Below are 21,092 nucleotides of genomic sequence, written 5' to 3'. Positions count from 1 at the left end.
TCCTTCATGAAAATAGAGAATGTTTATAGTAATGCTATCAATACTTTGATGTGGAAATGAGATAGACCAGTGAGAGAAACTGGAAACAAATAAGAGGGAATCACAATCAGTGTACTAATGTAAAAAACAATATACTGATAATGTGAGACTGACTATACAAATGGACCATGGCCAGACCATCTATCAAAATAGAACTTGGACCCACAACCTATAGCAAACAACCCAGGAAACCAAACCTTTATCTACAATACACAATCCTGGAGGCCATTCTGCTATAAATCATATTTGCAGAAAGCCAGATTACAATCTCTAGTAATAATCCAGGAAGTTAAACAATTGGCCCAAAATTGTCCAGAATTGATTGATAACTGACGGCTTTCCTAATATTTGTCCCATCTTCCAACTTTGGGTTATCCAAAAAAAGTCAAATATGCACCCCTAACCCCTAACTGGTAGGATGCTCGCTTTTAATGGGCCTTCCTACAGCCTCCCACGCCAAGTCTCCAATCAGTGCATACCTGAAGCCTTTTCTTCTTTCCACTATAAAGCTTTCCGTCTGCCTGCCTTTGAGTCTCTGCCAAAATGCAGGTGATGGTGGCTGACCCACTTTGCTATAGCAACTGGGAATACATAACTTTGCTTTTCTCATTTGGTTGGGCTTCATTTTTGTTTATTTGTTTGTTTCTCTCACATTGAAGATATTAAAGAAATGGCCTAATTCAGTGGGCCATTTCTGAATGGCACAGAAGGCAAGAAATGCATTATAATTGATGTAATACAGGTGAGAACACCCTTCCTTTTTAATTTTTGACCTCTCACAATCAATTTTTGGGGTATTATTTATGTCAGCATGGATTATCTCTTTGTTTGGTTGGTTTATTGAGTTCTTAGTCCATTTGCATATGAAAAACACAAGTAAACCACTCATCTCTCTTCCTCTCCCTTCCACTTGCTATCAAAAATCCTTTTCTCCCAGATCCCTCACTTTGCCTATTTTCCTCACTTTTACCCTGTGTCTTTTCTATCTATGATCATTTTTCCTTTTTCCTCCAAGAAAATATTATTCAAAGTACATAATATCAGCATATCAGTGAAGTGCCTATGATATCAGGATTTAACAACAATAAGAAAGACACAAAATAGTTTACAGAGGTCTCTTCTGTGCTAGAATATTTTCAGAGAGAATAATCAGGAATTTCTATGTGTTTGTTATCTTGTTCACAAACTTTCAACCAATGGTCTATAATATTAATGCGGTTAATAATTTTAGAGCACTCATGATAATGTTGGCACCGATTAAAGTTTTATATTGGTTATTTATTGCTGAGTTGCCAATTACCCCAAAACTTAGTGGCTTAAAACAAGCAACTTCCATTCAGTCAAAATTTCCAGTGCTCAGGAATACAAGAGAGGCTTATCTGTCAAGTTGTGGCTTGCAGTCTCTCATGAGAAGGCCGACACAATAAAGACCAGGATTACAGTATGTGAAGACTGACTAAAGCAGGAGGATCCATTTCGAAGAGGGCTCAGACACACGGTTATTGTTAGGAGGCTTCCATTTGCCACTGTTGTTGGCAGGATGTGTCAGTTTCTCATCATGTGGACCTCCCCAAAGTGCTGCTTGAATCCTCCCCACATGCTAGCTGGCTCCCGACACTGTGAGCGATCCAAGAGAGAGAACAAATAGGAAGCCACCTTATCTTTGGAAATCTAATCTATGAAGTCACATTGGTCACTTCTGCCTCATTCTTTTTGTTAGAAGTGAGTTACTAAGACTAGCCATACTCAAGAAAGGGGACTTATGTTCCACTTTTTTTGCAGGGCATGTCTAAGATTTTGTGAATATATTGTAAATCACAACAAAATGTTTTCTATGATTATTCATGCAATCTCTCCTAAAACTCCATGAAACAGGCATTACTACCCCATTTCACAGATGAAAAGGTGAGGCTCAAAGAGACTAACTACTTTGTTCTCACAGCTAGTATTTTACAGAGCTAGGATTTTGAATTAGACAGTCTGGCTTGTGAGTCTGTACTTTTAACTTCTCTGCTAAACCGCTTTGCTGTCTACAATCTACACATTTCACTTGACAGATTATTTCTCAGTTCTGAAAACATCTCTGCCAGATCAATATCCCCTGTGAATCCTGATTCCCATGTTTGCTTTTTTCTTCTTGTTGGAACAGCACCCTTCAGCACCCTTGGCTTTCAGAGCTCCAATCTCCTTGCTTTCTGGGGAAATTACCTTCCCCAACAAAGCAATCTTCTTTCTCCTTCTGACTGTGTTTCAGTCTGTTGTCTGTTGCCTATCAGAGAAGAAGTGAGCTCACTCCTTTGAGAGACATGGCTGAATTATTGTATTTAGAGGTCCAAGACACTGAAGAGGTTATTGGCTAAAGAATATGACAGGAGAGGCAGGGACACTGGTAATTAAAAATAAAAACAGCGTTTAATTGTAAGATATGGTAATGCACAGAAATGCCCATGTGTTTGTTTGTGTTTATTTTTCCATTTTGACTCCATTAATGTGTCTTTAAAATAACCCAAAACAAATACTCTTATTTTGTTTTCATGGCTCTGTTTTTTAAGTGCCCTAAATGTGCATTTGATTTGACTCTTAAATAATCTTAGCACTGAAAAGAGGCTTATGCTTCAAAGGGACACACATCTAGAACATTGTTGTCCTAATTCTTAGGACCCGCATCGTCAATGCAAATTATGGGACCCCCACCAGAAATGTGAATTATATCAGTGGTATTGTGGGTTAATTAGGCAGTTACTGATAATATTTACTCAATGGGGAAAATATACATTATAGTATGAAGAGCTGACATCAAACAATTGAGAACAAGTTGGATAATAATGGCATTCCATTGAAATTTTCCTATTAATATAATTGGGGAAAGTATTTCAATCTGTGCCGAGATCTAATATTTTAACATTATTAGATTCAACAAGCATAATTCTTTTCTTTCTAAAGTATTTCTGAAATACTTAGGCTGATATAAGTTGATTAAGAATTTCAAGAAAACAATCAAAGAAGCTGATCTAATATACCAGCAAATCAGTGTTGGAAATCAATCCTATAACTTTATGTAAATTTTAAGATTAAATTAAAATTACTGAAGAAAAGTTTTAAACGGTACCCCTTTTAGTATTTTTCTGTCCCCATGTATTAAAACACACACACTTCTTTCAAAAATAACTACACTAAGACAAATGACTAATTTCAATGTCTGTTTACCTTCTTAATTGCTGGTCATTTTTAACAATTTGCCAGTGTCTACTTGACGTCTGGTGACAAACTTTCTCTTCCATTTAGTGATTTCAATGAAACCTTCACATGGGCTTGGTCAGATTTAGTCTTTAAAAACATCAGACAAACCGATGGATCCGTCACTATCACAATCTCATAATTTTGACCAGTTTTTCCTATTTCAGTGGCAATCATTCCTCCTTTTCTAATTCATGGAAAAATTTGAACACTGTGGATGATCTCTTTGGAAAAGTTAGGCCTAGTCACCTGAGGCAACTCATGTTAATGTTAATACAAATAACACACGTAGCCCCACAAAAACACTCCATAGAGGATGGTCGGTGAAGTTAGAGGGGATTTCCTTTTTTCTTCCAATATACAATCATGTATAACATAGGAAGAAAAAAGAAAAAAAGAAAAAACTGTTTTACCCTAATATTAAATCAGGTATTCCTACTTTCTGTCTTCTAGAAACCGTAAGAGTCATAATCATAAACATCACCTGCTTAAAATGTGTGCCAGCCATCCCATAGAGAAGGGACAGCCTGGAGTTACATATGGTGGGATTATTTATTTGAACACCTGAATTCTATAACCTCCCATTGTCCTAGGAGCTTATTACCAAACAAAGACCACAGGGAGATTGGATCAAGATTGCAGGCCTAGTTTGTATATCATCTCTCCTATCTTAATTCCATTGAAATGGCAGAGAATATTTTCCCTTGAAAAATATATCAAGAACAGTGCCAGGAAATATGAACTATTATCATCCATGGGCCAACATTTTTTTTGAGAAATTCTTAGAGGATAGAAAGCAGATGGGATCAGACAAACGTAGTGGAAGTATTTGCAGGAGACAAGCAGGGTAGGCCTGCTGGGAAGAAGGGAGTGGTCAGAGGGAGGCCTGGGACAATTGACAGGTTGATGAATAGATTAATTGCCCTTGGGTCAGTTGGGTTTCTAACTACAGGCTCTCCTCTCTCCCCTGAATTTTCTGATTAACTGACTGGGCTACATCTGCCTCCCTGACAAGCAAGTGGGTGTGGGTGCTGGGGTTCAAGAGGCATGAAGAGGTCACAGATAGCCAGCATTCCCAGGGAATATAGAACCATCACAGAGGAAAATAGCTATGGCATCCCCTGAGAGTAGAACATTTCATTCTCATCCCATAACACTAAAGGTAATCCTTATAATCAGAAAGTTTTACTGTGTATACTTTGTCAATATTTAGAAAGTTTATAAAGAGGTATGTTCCTTCATAGGCTCCATTTCTGGAATTCAGAATAGAGTGTTCTAATCCCAACTCCCCTTCTTTCTCTCAGTCTTGTCAATCACCAGTTGAGGTCCTGCCCCTTCCCATGAATGGATAACTTCCTGAACCTGACTGACCTTGTTAAACCAACTAGAGTTAAACATACAGCAGGATCTGGTCTGGGCAAAAATGACTCTTTACCTTTTCTGCTCATACTTAAACACTTGCACCTATATTGTGCCTACAATGGACTGACATTGAGCAGAAAGTTTACATGGAAATGCTGTATTGATTTAAGAAATAAGTAGAAACAGAGCTTCCATCACCTCCACACATATAAACCCTACCTAAAAGTTAACATTTGCATCCTCAAAAATAATGACAGCAAGTTATTTTCCATCCAAATTTCCATGGTAGGACACGCACCCTTGTACCTGACTGCCCCTGTCTGACACAGAAAAGTCATTAGCATTAAGACATACTCTACTTAGCAAAGAAAGTCTTAAACCAAGAAGGCTGAAAGCCATATAAAAAACTTACTGCATTCTAACTCTAGAATCATAGACCTTGCTCCTAATTATTTACCACAGCTTAATGAAAGGTTAGACTTCAGACAACTCTGCCTTCCTGACACGTCAGGTACAGCTTGGATAGGTGGAATTTGGATTCCTAACAACAGCTCTTTAGTCAGCCTATGACGCATATTGTGTGTGTGTGTGTGTGTGTGTGTGTGTGTGTGTGTGTGTGTAAATTAAGTACTTTCTTTTTTTCTTTTAAGCCTCAGAAATGCCATGTCCCATGAATTATGAAGATTGCTGGATTCACAATTTTAATCTTTATTTTCTTGAATTTCAAAGCAGCATTGAAATGATTCCTTGCATTATTTACTTTAAAGTGTTTAAAACACATCTTTGTTTCTCAATGGCTTCTTTGATTTTTTTTGTGTTCTTTTTATTTTAACAACTTCTTTGAATTTTTTTGCAGACTGACAGTAGGAAAAATAAAGTTGAGTTATTTCTTGCTAATTTTAGACCACAAAGTGTTTTCATCATACAGTAGAAATATATGGGATCAAAAGATCCAGGCAAAGACACAGAATCTATTTCTGAATTTATACATGTGCCTCTCCCATCTGACTCTATCTTATGCTCAACTATGTAATGACATAGTTATAGTTATCATTCTGCTCCCTCACTAACTTGGAAAATGCAGAATCATGAATGTGCCTTCAATGATATGCACGGCTTCATGCTATTGTTAGGTCAAACTTCACCTAATGCAGACAAAATGCCAAGCATGTGAGAGGTCACCTACTTGGGATTGTGGCGGCAACGGTGGTGTTCCTCCAGGTTTAATGGAGCATATGTGGAAGAAATGAAATGGGAGACGGGCTCTGGGAACTCAGGTGGGAGCTATGAATTTGAAGTGCGTGCTTCTAGCTGCTTTTTCAAAACTAGTGAGCACTCTTCCAAATATATATATATATATATATATATATATATATATATATATATATATATATATATTTATATCATAAGCTTGAAGTTCACAAGAAAAGCAGAGCCAGGGATGAGGTAGACCACACAATAACAAAACATGATTAATAAGAAATGATCAGTTTACAGTGTTGCATTTCCTTGGTGAGATTAAGTCCTGTGATGTGAATTTATATTAAAGACACTGCTGAGAATATGTCAGTCAGAATGCTTTAACCTCGGGAACAGATTTGAAGGAGTATCAGGTATAACGTGACATAAGCAACAATAACTTACTCCACATAGGCCCCATTTGAAAGCTCAATAGGACCATAAAGAAAAGCACCTCTGCTGTGGTGGTATTATAAAACCACAAAGAAAAATATCCATCTTCCTGACTCCTTGCTTCACTCACTCTCCAGCTTTCCTCATCTCCTGTTATAAAGATTAACGCACACCTCCCACCTCCTCATTTTTCCTTTTTTGTTGTTTTCTGGCCAAAGAAACTTGTTACTAGTCTGACCTATTTCAAAATAACTAGCTACAAAATTAAATCCATTACACTTCCATCCCTTCATTAACTCCTATTTCTTCAGCACAGCTGGATCTCATGCAGTCCTTTGATAAAAGAAATATTAACAAATGAACTTGCTTTAAAGTTTTTCATATAAAATTTTTTCATAGGAAACTTGAAAGTTTTTCATATACAGTTTTTCATAGGAAAACCAGCTTTAACTATTCCTTTCCTTACAAACGACATTTTTTTGTTATCTGTGTCTCAAGATGTGTAGAACAAGGTTCCTTTCTTGGAAGGGTATCTCCATTTCACACATGATGTTTGTTTGTATTTTATAAAGGGACGTATGTATCTATAAGTGGTACAACTGTTGACAATATTAGAAGACAGACTAAAGAAATGGATTGAGTTTTGAAGAAGAACACCATTCAAACTTAGTAAAATCATATCTCAGAACAAGTAATAGTGGCTCTGGGATGGATGGGGTGGAAGGGCATAACCCATATTCCCCTGGGGGAGAGAAAAATCAATCACTTCCTTTTATTGATACCCAGAAATATGGTTTCTTGTAAGGAGTTTTGAGCCCTCTTGTGTATTTTTTTATGGTGACATAGTCATAGAGCACTTTATATTAAAAATCTCAGTACTAATCACTAACAGGGCAACACCGACAACTATGACTTAAATACAAAGAAAAAAACTGAGTAGGAAGAGTAGACAGTTCCAGGAAGAATCTCGTCTGGCTTCCCAACACTATCAGTGGGGCATCCGACAGTGAGATGCAATGGATTCAAAACTCCCAGTCCTCTCCGTTCTCTTGGCTACAAGATCTGGCTGACTTAGGTAGACCTTGCACCCAAGTGCAAACTTTTTGTCTTGTGCCTTGAGGATTCCTGGAGTGCTCTCAGTCACAGAGCTGCCTTCTCCAATGTGGCCCAGGCCCAGAGCGCTGTCTTTTCCAGGGGCTCTCTGACTCACTGGCACAGTTGTTCTAGAGCTTCTCTCATCAACATTTTTGGATATAAAATTAACAAGAGTGGTTCAATCACTTCCTTTTATTTATACCCAGAAATATGGTTTCTTGTAAGGAGTTTTGAACCCTCTTGTATATTTTTTATGGTGACATAGTCATAGAGCACTTTATATTGAAAATGAGTTAGGGAAAAGCAGGTACCAGACTCTGGGTCCTAAAATGTGAACTGAATTGAATTTTGCTCTTCAACAAAGTATGCTCAGGCACTCTAGTTTGTAGGGTAACATTTCACAGAACAATGCTAAGTGCTTAAAACTTGACAGGAGAAAGGAAATGAGAGATACAGAGAGGAAATTATGGGCAGCCATAAAAATGCAGTTTTTACCCACATGTTAAATAACACCAAATCATTTAAACTCATTCCAGAAGAAATGATAATTTTTTGAATAATGGAATTGACTTACCGATACCTTCTTAGATCTTCATGACTGTGTTTGCTTCTGACGTAACTGATTGAGGAAAGTTGCTTACATTCTGTCATCCTAGTTACATGTGAAGGGAGAGAGGAGATGGCAAATTAAAGGTGGCTACTGAATAGTCAATGTTGATACAAGTTCATAGAAATTTTTTGGGGGGAATAAGTTGCAAGACTCAAATTGCAAAGATTCAGATACATATGGTCAGAGTTATGTAAAAGCCATCTGTACGTTAGTTATTCTACCTAATTATATTTTGTTATACTAACTGTTGACCTAGATACTGGCATACTGTCATGTGCAACTTACAATGTTTGTAAATATATTCCTGCAGCCAAAGAAATTAGTACCTTTACCACAACTTATGAGAGAGATCCAGGGACAGAGAGAGGAAAAACTATCTTTCCTACCTTTGGTTTTGCAGACCCTGAGATAGTAAACCTCAGCTGCGTGAATCATCATTATTTCAAGAAAATTGCCTGCAGTCTCCTGATTTTTCTTCTGCCTAATTTTAATAGTATCGCTTACCTATTTCAAAAATGAGGCAACGAGTAGAAATGCTAATCCTGAACTCCTTTTTTCTCTATAATAAGTTTGGTATTTTTGAGAAAATAATACCTTTATTTCCGAGAGCGAAAAGGCCTTTTACTGACATTTCATTAAATCACAAAACAACCTGTGACAAAACTACAAGGTACTATTATTATCTTCAATTTCCAGATGCAAAAGTGAGGGATGGAAAGAGTTGAGTTACTTTGTTAGGAGTCCCTAGATAATGACTACTAAGCTGGCCTAGAACGCTATATCCTCTACTTTTGTTCCAGACTCTAGGCCTGCCTGATTGAGTCTGCCTTTCTAATATATTACACACCTTTATGTTGGAAGCATCCACATAGCTTATATGTTGTCGGCCAAGTATTTACTCATCAAATGCTTTTCTTCGTGCATTACTATTTAAAATGACTGCTTGGCTCATTCTGTTTCCTGCAGTGACTATTTTTTGTCTAGTCTCCTAGAGATGGGTAATTAAATAAAAACTCCTGGACTAAATTAAGCCAATCAGATTCTATATCCCCTAGTAATTTGAAACATGAACAAAAGACATATGCATTAAAATTCTGTTGATACTGACTCATAAGATGAGAGCACCCTACAGCAAAATATGATAAACATGATTGTACGAATACCTGGGTGCTCCCTGAGTTGTAAGCTTCCTGCAGTTTTACTTATTCGACTCTTCTATTTATCAATGATCTACCATGATTTCCACCAACAATTTTTCCTTGAGAGGTGTGGGGACAGAGCCCCAGAAAGTAGTTTCCAGGCTCTCAGCCTCACATAGAAAGGTGCTGGCTCAGGTAGTAAATGGCCATCAACTGTGATTGGATGGCCATCAGATGTGGCTAGTTGGCCATCAGCTGTAACCAGTGAGCCATTGGCCACTAATATAACTGCCGTGGCTCCGCTAGCAGAAAATGGGGGCTAGCAAGAAGATGGTGGCTGGGCCTGCAAGCGGTGCAGTGAGGGTTGATAATTGTGTGGCTCCTGTTTCCTGTTTCTCCAACCCAGCCACCAGTGAGAATATAGTAGTATGACTCCCCTACCTATGGCTCCGTGGGTGTTCCTTTTTGGCCTCACCATATCCTGCGTTCTTGTGTGGGGAGCGGGAGCAGAGACCCCGCCTGGCACCCCGCATGACAAATGGCGCAGCGAGCAGGGTCCCCTGCACGACAAGAGGTATGTGACGAAAAGAAAGTTTAATTCCATATAGTCTGTGGCTCTCTTTTTATAAAATGTTTACTCACAGTATATTTTTTAAAATCCTCTGATGAAATAATTGCTAACATTGCCAAATCATGTTTTTTCTATCATCACCAAACTTTCTTGATTGCTTGCATCATAGTGTTCTCACTAGTTTAATCTTTTACTGAGTCATAAATATGCTGTCTTTTATCTAAGCAAATATTCCCTCAAAGCACCTTATTTACAATATCTATTTTAGTTTGAACCCATTATTCTATTTATTGATTTGTCAACATAATTAAATAAAAAAGAGCTAGATAAGCATACCTACAAAATTTAAGCTCAGTCATGCTTTGTATAACGTCGGACCGGACCACATATATGATGGTGGGCTCATAAGATCATAAGTTGTAAAATTCCTATCGCCTACTGATGTCAAAGCCTTTTTAGCTGTCTTAAGTCAGGTTGTAGTGTCGTGATGTCTATAGGTTGCAATGATGTTGTACTGTTTTGTGCTGGTCTTAGTCTATGGATGACAACGCAATAGGTTAGTCATCTGGGCCCTGGAGCTGCCCAGACATCTCCCTTTCTTAAACCAACATTACCACCAGACTGATCCTTGTGGTTCTTATTATGACTATGAGATAACTTTCAGGGGTAACCATCCGGAAATTTGGAAGAAAAAGAGAGTTTTTTACTTACAGGCTCTGGAGCTTATGTGGTATGCCAAGGGGGCACACAGTATGGTTTTGTGGGAGGTGGAGATGAGAGAGAGAGAGAGAGAGAGAGAGAGAGAGAGAGAGAGAGAGAGAGAGAAAGAGGGAGCGCACATGCACAGACTTGAGGTTGAGCTTTTATTGAGGTTGAGGGTGGAGGCCTAGAGCTTCGTTGACTCACTATTGGTGAATTTAAAACATACAATCTGGAATTTAAGCAAAGGACTGAAAACAAACACGAAGCCCAAATGTCCAGATATTGAAATCAACCAAGATCTCTAAAACACAGAAGCCTCAGTGGTAGAGAGAGCCTGGTTCTTTATCTGGCTGTGTGGCTGGTGATGTGCTTATTCCTTAAGACAGATGCCTCTTTAAAATGAATACCTCTTTTTTTTTTTTTTTTTTTTAATTTATTGGGGTGACAATTGTTAGTAAAATTACATAGATTTCAGGTGTACAATTCTGTATTACATCATCTATAAATCCCATTGTGTGTTCACCACCCAGAGTCAGTTCTCCGTCCATCACCATATATTTGATCCCCTTAACCCTCATCTCCCACCCCCGAACCCCTTTTCCTATTGTCTGTGTCTATGAGTTTTGTTTCTCATTTGTTTGTCTTGTTCTTTTGTTGTTTTTGATTTTGAAGTGGATGCCTCAGCAATCAAAGCTTACTCAGGCACTTGCATTACAAAAATAAAATTCAGCTGTCAGGGCTTACACTACAGTTACAATGATGTGTTTTGTGGTGAGGCTGGTGTAAACAAACCTACTGTACCGCCTGTCCTGTAAAAGTATAGCACGTACGATTACAGGCTATCCCTTCCTAGGTTTGTGTAAGTACAATCTATGTTAGCACAAAAACAAAACTGCCTAAGGACACATTTCTCAGCATATACCCCTGTCGTAAAGTGGCACATGATTGCACAAAACAGTTTTGATAAAATACTTTTAACATTAATAATGTATAACTCTTAACGATTTACAAATTTATTTACTAAAATAAAAAAGAAACAAAACAAAAGTAAAATAAATATATTTTTTCTCAAGATGCTTAGAAACATACAAAAAGTGAAAACCGTGTGTTAAGTACTCTTGATTTAATATCTATGTCTGTCACTAGGTACCTCTATTGCTACTTGGTTAGAGCTTAAATTCCTGTGAAACAAGGCAGATGAGAGATTAAAAAGGCTAAAAAGAAGGAAGAGGGTCAGGGGGATTGTTTTGAGTTCTATATTAAATACTTCCGACTATAGCATTCTTATGAATATTTTGAAAGACTGTAGAATATATATGAATGTAACCTTTGGATTTAACATAGTGACAGAACATGATATTGATACATATATTTAATATGTAGATTATTTTGTAGTACATAGCAATTATGCAATATGTAATATTTAATAATTACAGTAACATTATTTAATATTTTAAATTATTGTGTCTGACTGTTATTCTTTTAAGGGCAATTATTAAAAAGTTTTTAGGAAAATCAGATATGCAATTTGAAGATATGCAATTTGAGGAATACGTAATTTGAGGAAAGCATATATGCAATTACTAACCATTAAAAATGATTAATTAGAAAAGATGTAATTGATGTTATATACATATATAAAAATGCACATACAGATATGCTTATATAAAGAACACAGATATTAATATATATGGACCTTTTTGACCATTAATATTTTAAAAGATATTTTCACATTGTCATTGCTTTTCTATTCTTTTGTATTGGCCAAAATAAAATTAGTGGATATGATAATATTATTTTTGTTGCAATGCAGGTATAGAGAGTTTGACATAGGCTTTGAAATTCAGTCAGATTAAACTCAGATATAGTCTCTGCTGCTTATTAACGTCCTCAGTTCCGATATGTATAAAGCCCTGTCAAGAGGTTGTTGCAAGGAGGAAATAAAATCCGTACATAATAGACACAGCACAATGTAGGCCTTCTTTATTATCATTGCTGATCACATGGAAAATTGCCCTGCAGCACCCATTTTGGGGGACAGGAGGTGAGAGCTGTAGCAAACTATAGGAGAGACACATATTCCAGACTGGACTAACTATACACAATATCCATAGTTAACTATACATAATATTCAATGTTCATTTCTGTTTAACAGATTATTTTTAAGAAACTAACTCAAAATCATAAAGAATGTATTGATCTCAGAGGCAGTGAGAAGAGTCTTCCTCAAAATTTTGACTAAAATATAATGAAGTTGCATATATTTTTTTAAAAAACTATTACACTGGTGTATGAACTGTCACAAATGATTTAAGTTGCCCAAGAATATCTGTGATTTTTTTCCCCATTTTTAAGGAGCAATATTATTTCTTTTCAAAATAAAATATTCATATGACAATTCATTGTCATAATTAGTGGAAAAATATAAAATATTCATCTTGTTTCCATTGTCTTTTTGAAAGAAAAATGAAACATTATAAGAGGAAGAATACTGAATTAATATTAAATAATAAAGTATATTTTAATTGAAATCAATTTATATTAAAGAATTGCAATAAATGTAATTTTTGCTTTTAGTAATTTTTAAATGTTTCAATACAATTACATAGCTGCTTTTTGATAATTTTATCTTTCTATATCTCCTTCTTACTTGAGTACACATTGGTCATGCAGGGTGTTACTGACTGCAGCTATCAAAGCAAGAAAAAGAGAAGATTCCTACTTCTTAATGCTTATGAACATGAGCTTGTCCTCTTATAACTTCTAGTTTCCAAAATACAGTTACATGGGTCAAGCTATGCACTGACATGTGAACTTACTATTCTCATAGGATACATAAAAAGAGTTGAAATGTCAACTCATCTGGTCAAATATTGACAATGTTTCTCTTCAATACTGTGGCCAGTACACCATTCCAGTACCAACAAAAAGAGAAGCAAGTTTATTTTTTTTTTCTACATAATAAACTGTATCTCAAAAACTTCCCCCCTATTACAACACAGAGGACAAGTCCATAATTACTACTAAACTGGCAGACATAGATTCAAATTTATAATAAAATTATAAATTTCTAACAGTTAATTAACAGGCCATAGTTGAATACACATTGTATATAAGGAGTAAGACACTGTGAGCAGTACAAAACATTGTGAGGTAAATGAACAAAATTGGAACAAAACGAAAAATTTTTCCACTGTTTCTAGAGTTTCACTTTAGAGTTCAAATTTTAAATGGTAATGCTAATGGTAATTTTCCAATGGTACTGCCATTGGAATTTAAAATATTTACATATGCTTTTATCCTAATACTCTCCATGTATTTTTTATGTGAACTTAAGTAACTTAATCTATCTAAATATTTGTTCCCCCATCTATACAATGGGGATGATAATGATAATGATAATTTTGAAATGATGATAGAAATATATATCTCATGATTTTGTGATGAGATGTTAGTGAAATAATTTATGTATAGGGTTTACAATACTACTTAGTGCATGGTATTTAATAAAAAAGCAAATTATTTTTTATTAGGAAACCATAGAAATAATTTTGTAGCACATATTTTAATAAATTGACACTAATAAAATGGCTATTGTTTTCTAATATGCTGAAGTTGAAATATACACAATAAAATATAAGGAAAAAGGAAGGTTAATACCACATATTTAATCACTTATTCTTTAGTTGAAGAGAAATTTCCTTTCTACAATTTCATTTAAAATATTATAAATATTCTATAAAGTCTTAAACCCTTTAAAGTATCTTTACTGTCTTTGTCTTACTGTCATTTAAATTCCTTATAAGTGCTTAACTGACAGAGTCTTAAGTATTATACTTCCAGGGAATACTTGCATGGGAAAAACCTCATATGTACCCTCAAGAAAATATTAACAAATCAAATTCAACAATGTATCAAAGCAATTATACATCATGACCAGTTTATCGCAGGTATGAAAGGATGGTTCAACTTTCAAAAATCAATTAATGTAATCCATTAAATAAACAGTGTAAGAAAAAATCACATGATCATATCAATTGAAGTAGAAAAAGCATTTGACAAAATCTGACACAAATTCATGTAAACAAATTCTCAGTAAACTAAGAATAGGGGAAATCTTCCTCAATTTGATAAGCATCTACAAAAACCCTGCAGCCAATATGATAATTAACGGTTAAAAACTCATTTTTCTTTTTCTCCCTATGAAGATTAAGTAAAAGGCAATGGTGACTTCTTTCACCTCTCCATTCAACATTGGGCTAGAAATACTTCCTAATGCAATAAGATAAGAAAAGGAAATAAAAGGCATGCAGATTGGGAAGAAACAAATAAAATTGTCTGCTTAGAGATGCACCTATGTAGAAAATCTAAAAGAATTAACAAATACTCCTAGAATGGATAAGCAATTAAAGCAAGGCTACAGGATACAAAGCTGACATGCAAAATTTAATCACTTTCCTATATACCAGCAATGAATAAATGAAATGTGAAATTAAAAACAGAGTATCATTTACATTAGCAGCCCCCAAAATGCAATACTTAGATATACATCTACACAATGTTTTCAAGATATTCATGAAGAAAATTCTTAAACTGATAAATATTCAATAAATACATAAATAAATAAATGGAGAGATATTATGGATAAGAAGACTCAGTATTGTCAAGCTGTCAGTTATTTCCAATGTGCCATTTAGATTCAATGCATTCACAATCAAATCCCAGCAAATTACTTTGTGTATACCAACAAACCACTTTTAAATACTATAAGGTAAGACAAAAGACCCAGGACTAACAAAGTTTTGAAGGAAAAGAACTAAGTTGGAGGACTGACACTACCCAACTTCAAGATGTACTAGAAAGCTACAGTAATCAAGACAGTATGGCATTGGTGAAAGAATAGACAGATATATGGTACAGAATAGAAAGCACAGATATAGGCACCCATAAATATATTCGATGACCTTTGATGAACAAGTAAAGGAAATACAATGGAGAAAAGACAGTTTTCAACAAATGGTGCTAGAACAATTGGACATCCACAAAAAGAAGTAAATAAACCTATACAAAGACCATACACCCTTCACAAAAATTAACTTAAAATGGATTATAGATCTAAATATAAAAAAATGCAAAACGATAAAACTCCTAGAAGATAACATAGAAGAAGCCCTAGATTTCCTTGGGTGTGTTGATGACTTTTTGATGCAAGACCAAAAATATGATCCATAAAAGAAATGATAGATAAGCTGAACTTTGAAAAATTGAAACCTGCTTTGGGAATAACAATGTCAAGGGAATGAGAGGCAAAACACAGACAGGGAGATAATATTTGCAGAATACACATTTGTAAAAGACTATTATACAAATTTGCAAAGTGCTCTTAAAACTTAACATTAAGAAAACAATCAACCTAATTTAAAAACAGGGCAAAACTTTAACAAAACCTTCACCAAAGATGATGTATAGGTGGCAAATAAGCATAGCAAAAGACGTTCCACCTCGTGTGTCATTAGGGATATGCAAATTAATAGGGATATACAACTACACACCTATTAAAATAGACTAAATTTGGATCACCAAATGTTTGTGAGGATGTGGCACAACAGAAACTCTCATACACATTGGTGAGAATACAGCTACTTTACACAATGAAATGGCAATCTCTTATAAAACTAAACACTCTTACCATACACTCCAGTAATCATGCTCCTATCAAGTCATGAAAAGACCTGGAGGAAACTAAAATGTATATTACTAAGTGAGAAAATCCAATCTGAAAAGGTCACATACTATAGTTCCAACTACAGTGTTTTGCTGAAAATAAGACCGGGTCTTATATTAATTTTTGCTCCAAAAGACACATTAGAGCATATTTTCAGGGGATGTCTTATTTTTCATGTACAGCAATCTACATTTATTCAAATACAGTCACATCATCTTCTTCTGGAACATCGTCATAACGTACTAAATGTGTCCATCTGGCTGACGATCCTAACTGGGGCTTAATTTCGGGGTGGTCTTATTTTCGGGGAAACACAATATATGAAATTCTTGAAAAGGCAAAACAATGGAGACAATAAGATCAGTGGTTGCCAGGTGTTGGGGGTGGTAGGGGGTGGGAGTGAATAGACAGATCACAGAAAATTTTTAGGGCAGTAAAAATACTCTACATTATACCATAATAAGGATACATGTCATTATACATTTGTCCAAACCCATAGAATGTCCAAGAGTGAATCATTATGTAAACTATGGAATTTGGGTGATTATGATGTGTCAGTGTAGGTTCATCAGTTGTAACAAATGTCCTACTCCAGTAGGGGATACTCTCAATAGGTTGGCTATACAAGTGTTGGCAGGGGTATATGGGAAATCTCTGTTGCTTTCTCTCAATTTTGCTCTGAACCTAAAACTATTATAAAAACATAAAGTTTTAATAATTTTCTTTAGCCAATTTATGTTTCAAATGAATGGCAGATACTTTTGTTCTATACACTTTGCTCAATAGCAGTTCAAACATACAAAACAAAGCCTAGAAATATATAGCATAGAAAGATACCTACTCTGCTTTTCTGTTAGTGTTTTTAATTTGATTGATTGTTTGTTTGTTTGTTTGTTTGTTTGTTAAGACTTGCTGGGGTTGGGACAGAAACCTATAGTTATTTTGCTATTGTCCCTTCCACAAGCCTGGCAGAAAGGAGGCCATCATAGTCAATCATGCCAGTGGACACCAAAGTGAGTGTAGAGAGGGTTATTCTGTCTTTGTCAGTGGTAAACTCAAAAAATCTTGTGTTTTCTCGATGTCAAGTTTTCTGCTTTAAACTTGCCAAAATTTGTGTCCACTAAGGATATAATTACAATCTTTAAAATAAAACTAGGCCTCTTTTTCTTACTTTGGAAGAACTCTGAGGCTTAAGAGAAAATAAAATGGCCTTTGCTTTACTTCATAATTCAAATAATTTAAATTCAACTGGAAATTAAGTATATAGACACTTCCCACACACACTTTCCCCAGATAGATACATAATGCAACACTATATTTATTGTGGTGATTACAACTTAGTTATTTTTGCCCCTTGTGTAATGCAACAAGGATTTCTTTTTTGCTAACTTGTCTACTTTGTTAATTTGTTATTTAGGTATCCCAAAGCACGCCACCTGAAAAAGGTTAATCTGGGGTCTCAGATTATTTTAATGTAATTCATCGTTTGATGGTTCTGTAAGAATATTGAATTGACACCTAGTTCTAAGGTACCTTCATCATCATATTTAAATGTCTCTATTATAAACTGTGAGCGTTCACCAATTGATCTTCTATATGTTTCCAATCAATTAATTTTCCCACAGTCGAAAAGAAGGGAACTACATAGGAAATACATAGCACATTCCACATTTGATGTGTGTGTTTTATCCATGTACTGTGAGAATAAATTACCTTCTATTAAAATATTTATCCCTATTGGTCATAAAATTTTCAGTGTAATATCCTTTTCACTAGAGATTAGAAGGTTAAAAGTCACTATACCGTAATGTGAGAAAGACTTGGCATTTCAAATTTTTCATTACTTCAGTTTCAAGTAATACATAGACATGACACTTGTTCAAAATTTTCAAGAGACACAACATGAAAAATATTTATAACTAGTCAACTTTGTTACATTACTTTTTTCATTTAACTTTTTTGTTTTTGTTTTTGAAAGTTATATCAGACATTTCATTAGTTGGTGAAAAGAGTAGATATGCTATTCTCATTATATGCAGTCATTAAAAATAACATGCTTTAATGAGTTTCTTCATGGAAAAAATCATCTCATTTTAAGTTAAAAAGAACAGTGTTTGCTTTGGTGTATCTTTTGTGTATAGCACATTTTACAGGCTTCCTTGGTCAGAATTGGGAGCTTATTTCTGAGTATTTAAGAAAATGTTTAATTTAGAATTAAACATAATAGTACAACCAGTGACAAAATCAAAAAGTGCAATGGTCAGACATAAGAGTATCTATGTTGCCCATATTTCATTCATATTTTTTATATTCTATATGTGATCTTCGCATCCGTGACCACCATAAAACACATATATAGTCGGCACTGGTGCTGCTCATTAAATGTTTTTAACTCTCCTGCTTTCTTGCCTCAGAAAAAAAATTCACTACTTGCCCCATTTGATGGTGGGTGGGGATGGGGCCTTGTGACTAGTTCTAGCTAAAGATTTGTGAGCACAAGTGAAGCATTTCACTTCTAGGCAAAACATTGACGTGTCAGTGTGAGACCCTTCAGAGTTCTATTTTCACTGGTTATTAAGAATATTCAAAGTGTTTGGTATTCTGTTAGGTCTGCTCCCAGAGTGACATAATTATCAGTATTGTTGACCTCTGATGGACATGTAAAATGAGCAAAATAGAAATATCTGTCCCTTGAGCCACCAAGATTTTGGGATTGGTTGTTACCACAGCATAACCTATTCAGTCTATCCTAATTGACAAATAAACCAAAACCAGAAGAGAGATGTTGCTGTAACAAAACAAACAAACCCAAACATGTGGCAGTATCTTAAGGATGGGTAATTTGAAGTTGAGGAAACTGAAAAAATAGGAAGCCATGTTATGTAGTGGCAAAACATTTGATTCAAAACTCATCTGAGATAGTTTGAAAGTCAGAATACATAGTAAATGATGTTGTAATGTTCAGAAAAGAGATTGGACCTCAGGATGAGAGTGGCACTATTGGATGTGATTAGCTCCATTTGACAAGATATTACCTTTAGGAAATGACTTCAGTAAATAATTGGGCCATTTGAAAACAGGGACAAAAGGATATGCACAAATAGTTCAGAAATAAGTAAACATTTATGTTGGAAATGGTTACCACTCCTCAGAACTATGGAGATGGAGATGAAAAGGGAAATGTAAGCAAAAATACCAACATTTACCTTGCAGGGTCACACCAAATGGAGAACGATGACACTAATTGTTAAAACCTCTGAAAAAAATAATATTGTTCCCAGACAATATCCTTTACTGACAATTTTTCAGGAATAGTTGTAATGGTACAACATGTCAATTAATTCTGATAAACTTCAATTATTTATGCTTAAGGCAAAAGAAAGAAGAATGTCCCAAACAGAACTGTGGTTGTAGTTATTATTGGCACATGGGACTGTCAGTGCTCCAGTTGTTAAGAAAGTAAGTTGTTGAGGGAGTTGAATTGTCCAAAGAACTATTACCTAGACCCAAAGAAAGTATGAGTGTCCAAGGCTTAGAATAATCTTTTTCTGGAAAGGGATCTGGCTGAGAATTTTACTCAGTCATCGGGAGGATATACATTTATGTTTTTTGTTTTTTCTTTTTCTTTTTCCAATTTGAACTTCTGATGTGCCTAAGAATGATGGGTAAAATCTCTTAAAGAGATGCATTGGACCACAGAGAACACTAGACTAAGGGACTCATCCCACAGAGCAGAATCAGGGAATTTTCAAATAACATGTTTCATCCACTCGTGTTGGGATACCTCAAAAGTTTTGCCCAGTGGTGATTTCAGAATTCAGAAACTATAGATTACTGCATGTTGTGTCTCACATATTCCCCTTTTGAAATACGAGTATTGATTGCAGTTTTCTAGTATTCATTGTATATTGGGTCGTAGGGCAGATAACATATTTATCTGGGTCAAGAAGAGTCATTTCAGATCCTTATGTAGAGAATTTCACATATCAGCTCCATGTAAAGACCAACATGCATCACCCAAAGATCTTCAGCTTTAGGATTGATACTGTGATTCATTAGTGCGTATAAGTTGTTTAAGAAGTGAGTAAGCCCATATTATTTGCAGCAAGGAGAGTGAATCAGCTATTTGGTGATTGAAAGGGTAAATGGTAGTTGCCGTAAGTGCTGTTCAGTAAATGTTTCTGGTTCTTCCCCTTTTTGGCCCCTGGTAGTATACACTTTTTGTGTGACTTCTAAGTGGATATAACCAAGTGATTAGATATGACTTTGGAGTTATGAATGTAAGGACTGATATGTAACCTCCTTTGATTCTGAGACAGTGACCAGCAAAATATGAGACAGTGACCATAAGTCATAGATAACAATGAGGAGGAGAATGGCTGGCCAAACCTCAGTGGACGTAAATAACAGCAAGAAATACAGTTTTACAGTTTTAAAATCCCTGAGATTTTTGGAGGGTGTTTGTCACTACAGAGTAATTTAGCCTATGCTGACTGACTTTTTCCAAATCAATAGTATAATCCACTTCTTTCATAACTAATTATATTTCTCTAGAAAATAACTAAAAATAGATTCATGTATAAGAACAAACTATTTTAAGGGCTTGATTTTAAGAAAGAAAGCATGCTTGTATCAAGCCAATAAAAACTCTCTGGAATATAAAGTGTTGATACCACATATAAATTTAATTTGAGTGTATCTGTTATTAATGCCTTATCGTTCAATATCACTTCAGTATAGTCTCTAAATAATGGCACACAAAGAATAGCCTTGTCACATTGAACTTAGAAAGGAAGTTAGAGTACTGTTAGAATAAGACTTAGGATTGCTTCCACTCTGGCTGATTTTTTAGAACTAACCTAACTTAGTCAGGAAATTGAACCAGTGTATTTTTAAAAATACATATCAGAAGCATAATTGCTGTTTTTCCCAGTGCCAGGCTGACAGAGAATGCTATCTCTGGAAGACTGTTATTCAACT

The sequence above is a fragment of the Rhinolophus sinicus genome, linkage group LG02 (assembly GCF_036562045.2).
Source record: "Rhinolophus sinicus isolate RSC01 linkage group LG02, ASM3656204v1, whole genome shotgun sequence".
Classification (NCBI taxonomy): Eukaryota; Metazoa; Chordata; class Mammalia; order Chiroptera; family Rhinolophidae; genus Rhinolophus; species Rhinolophus sinicus.
The sequence above is the reverse complement of the archived record's forward strand: the minus strand, read 5'-3'. Positions refer to the sequence as shown.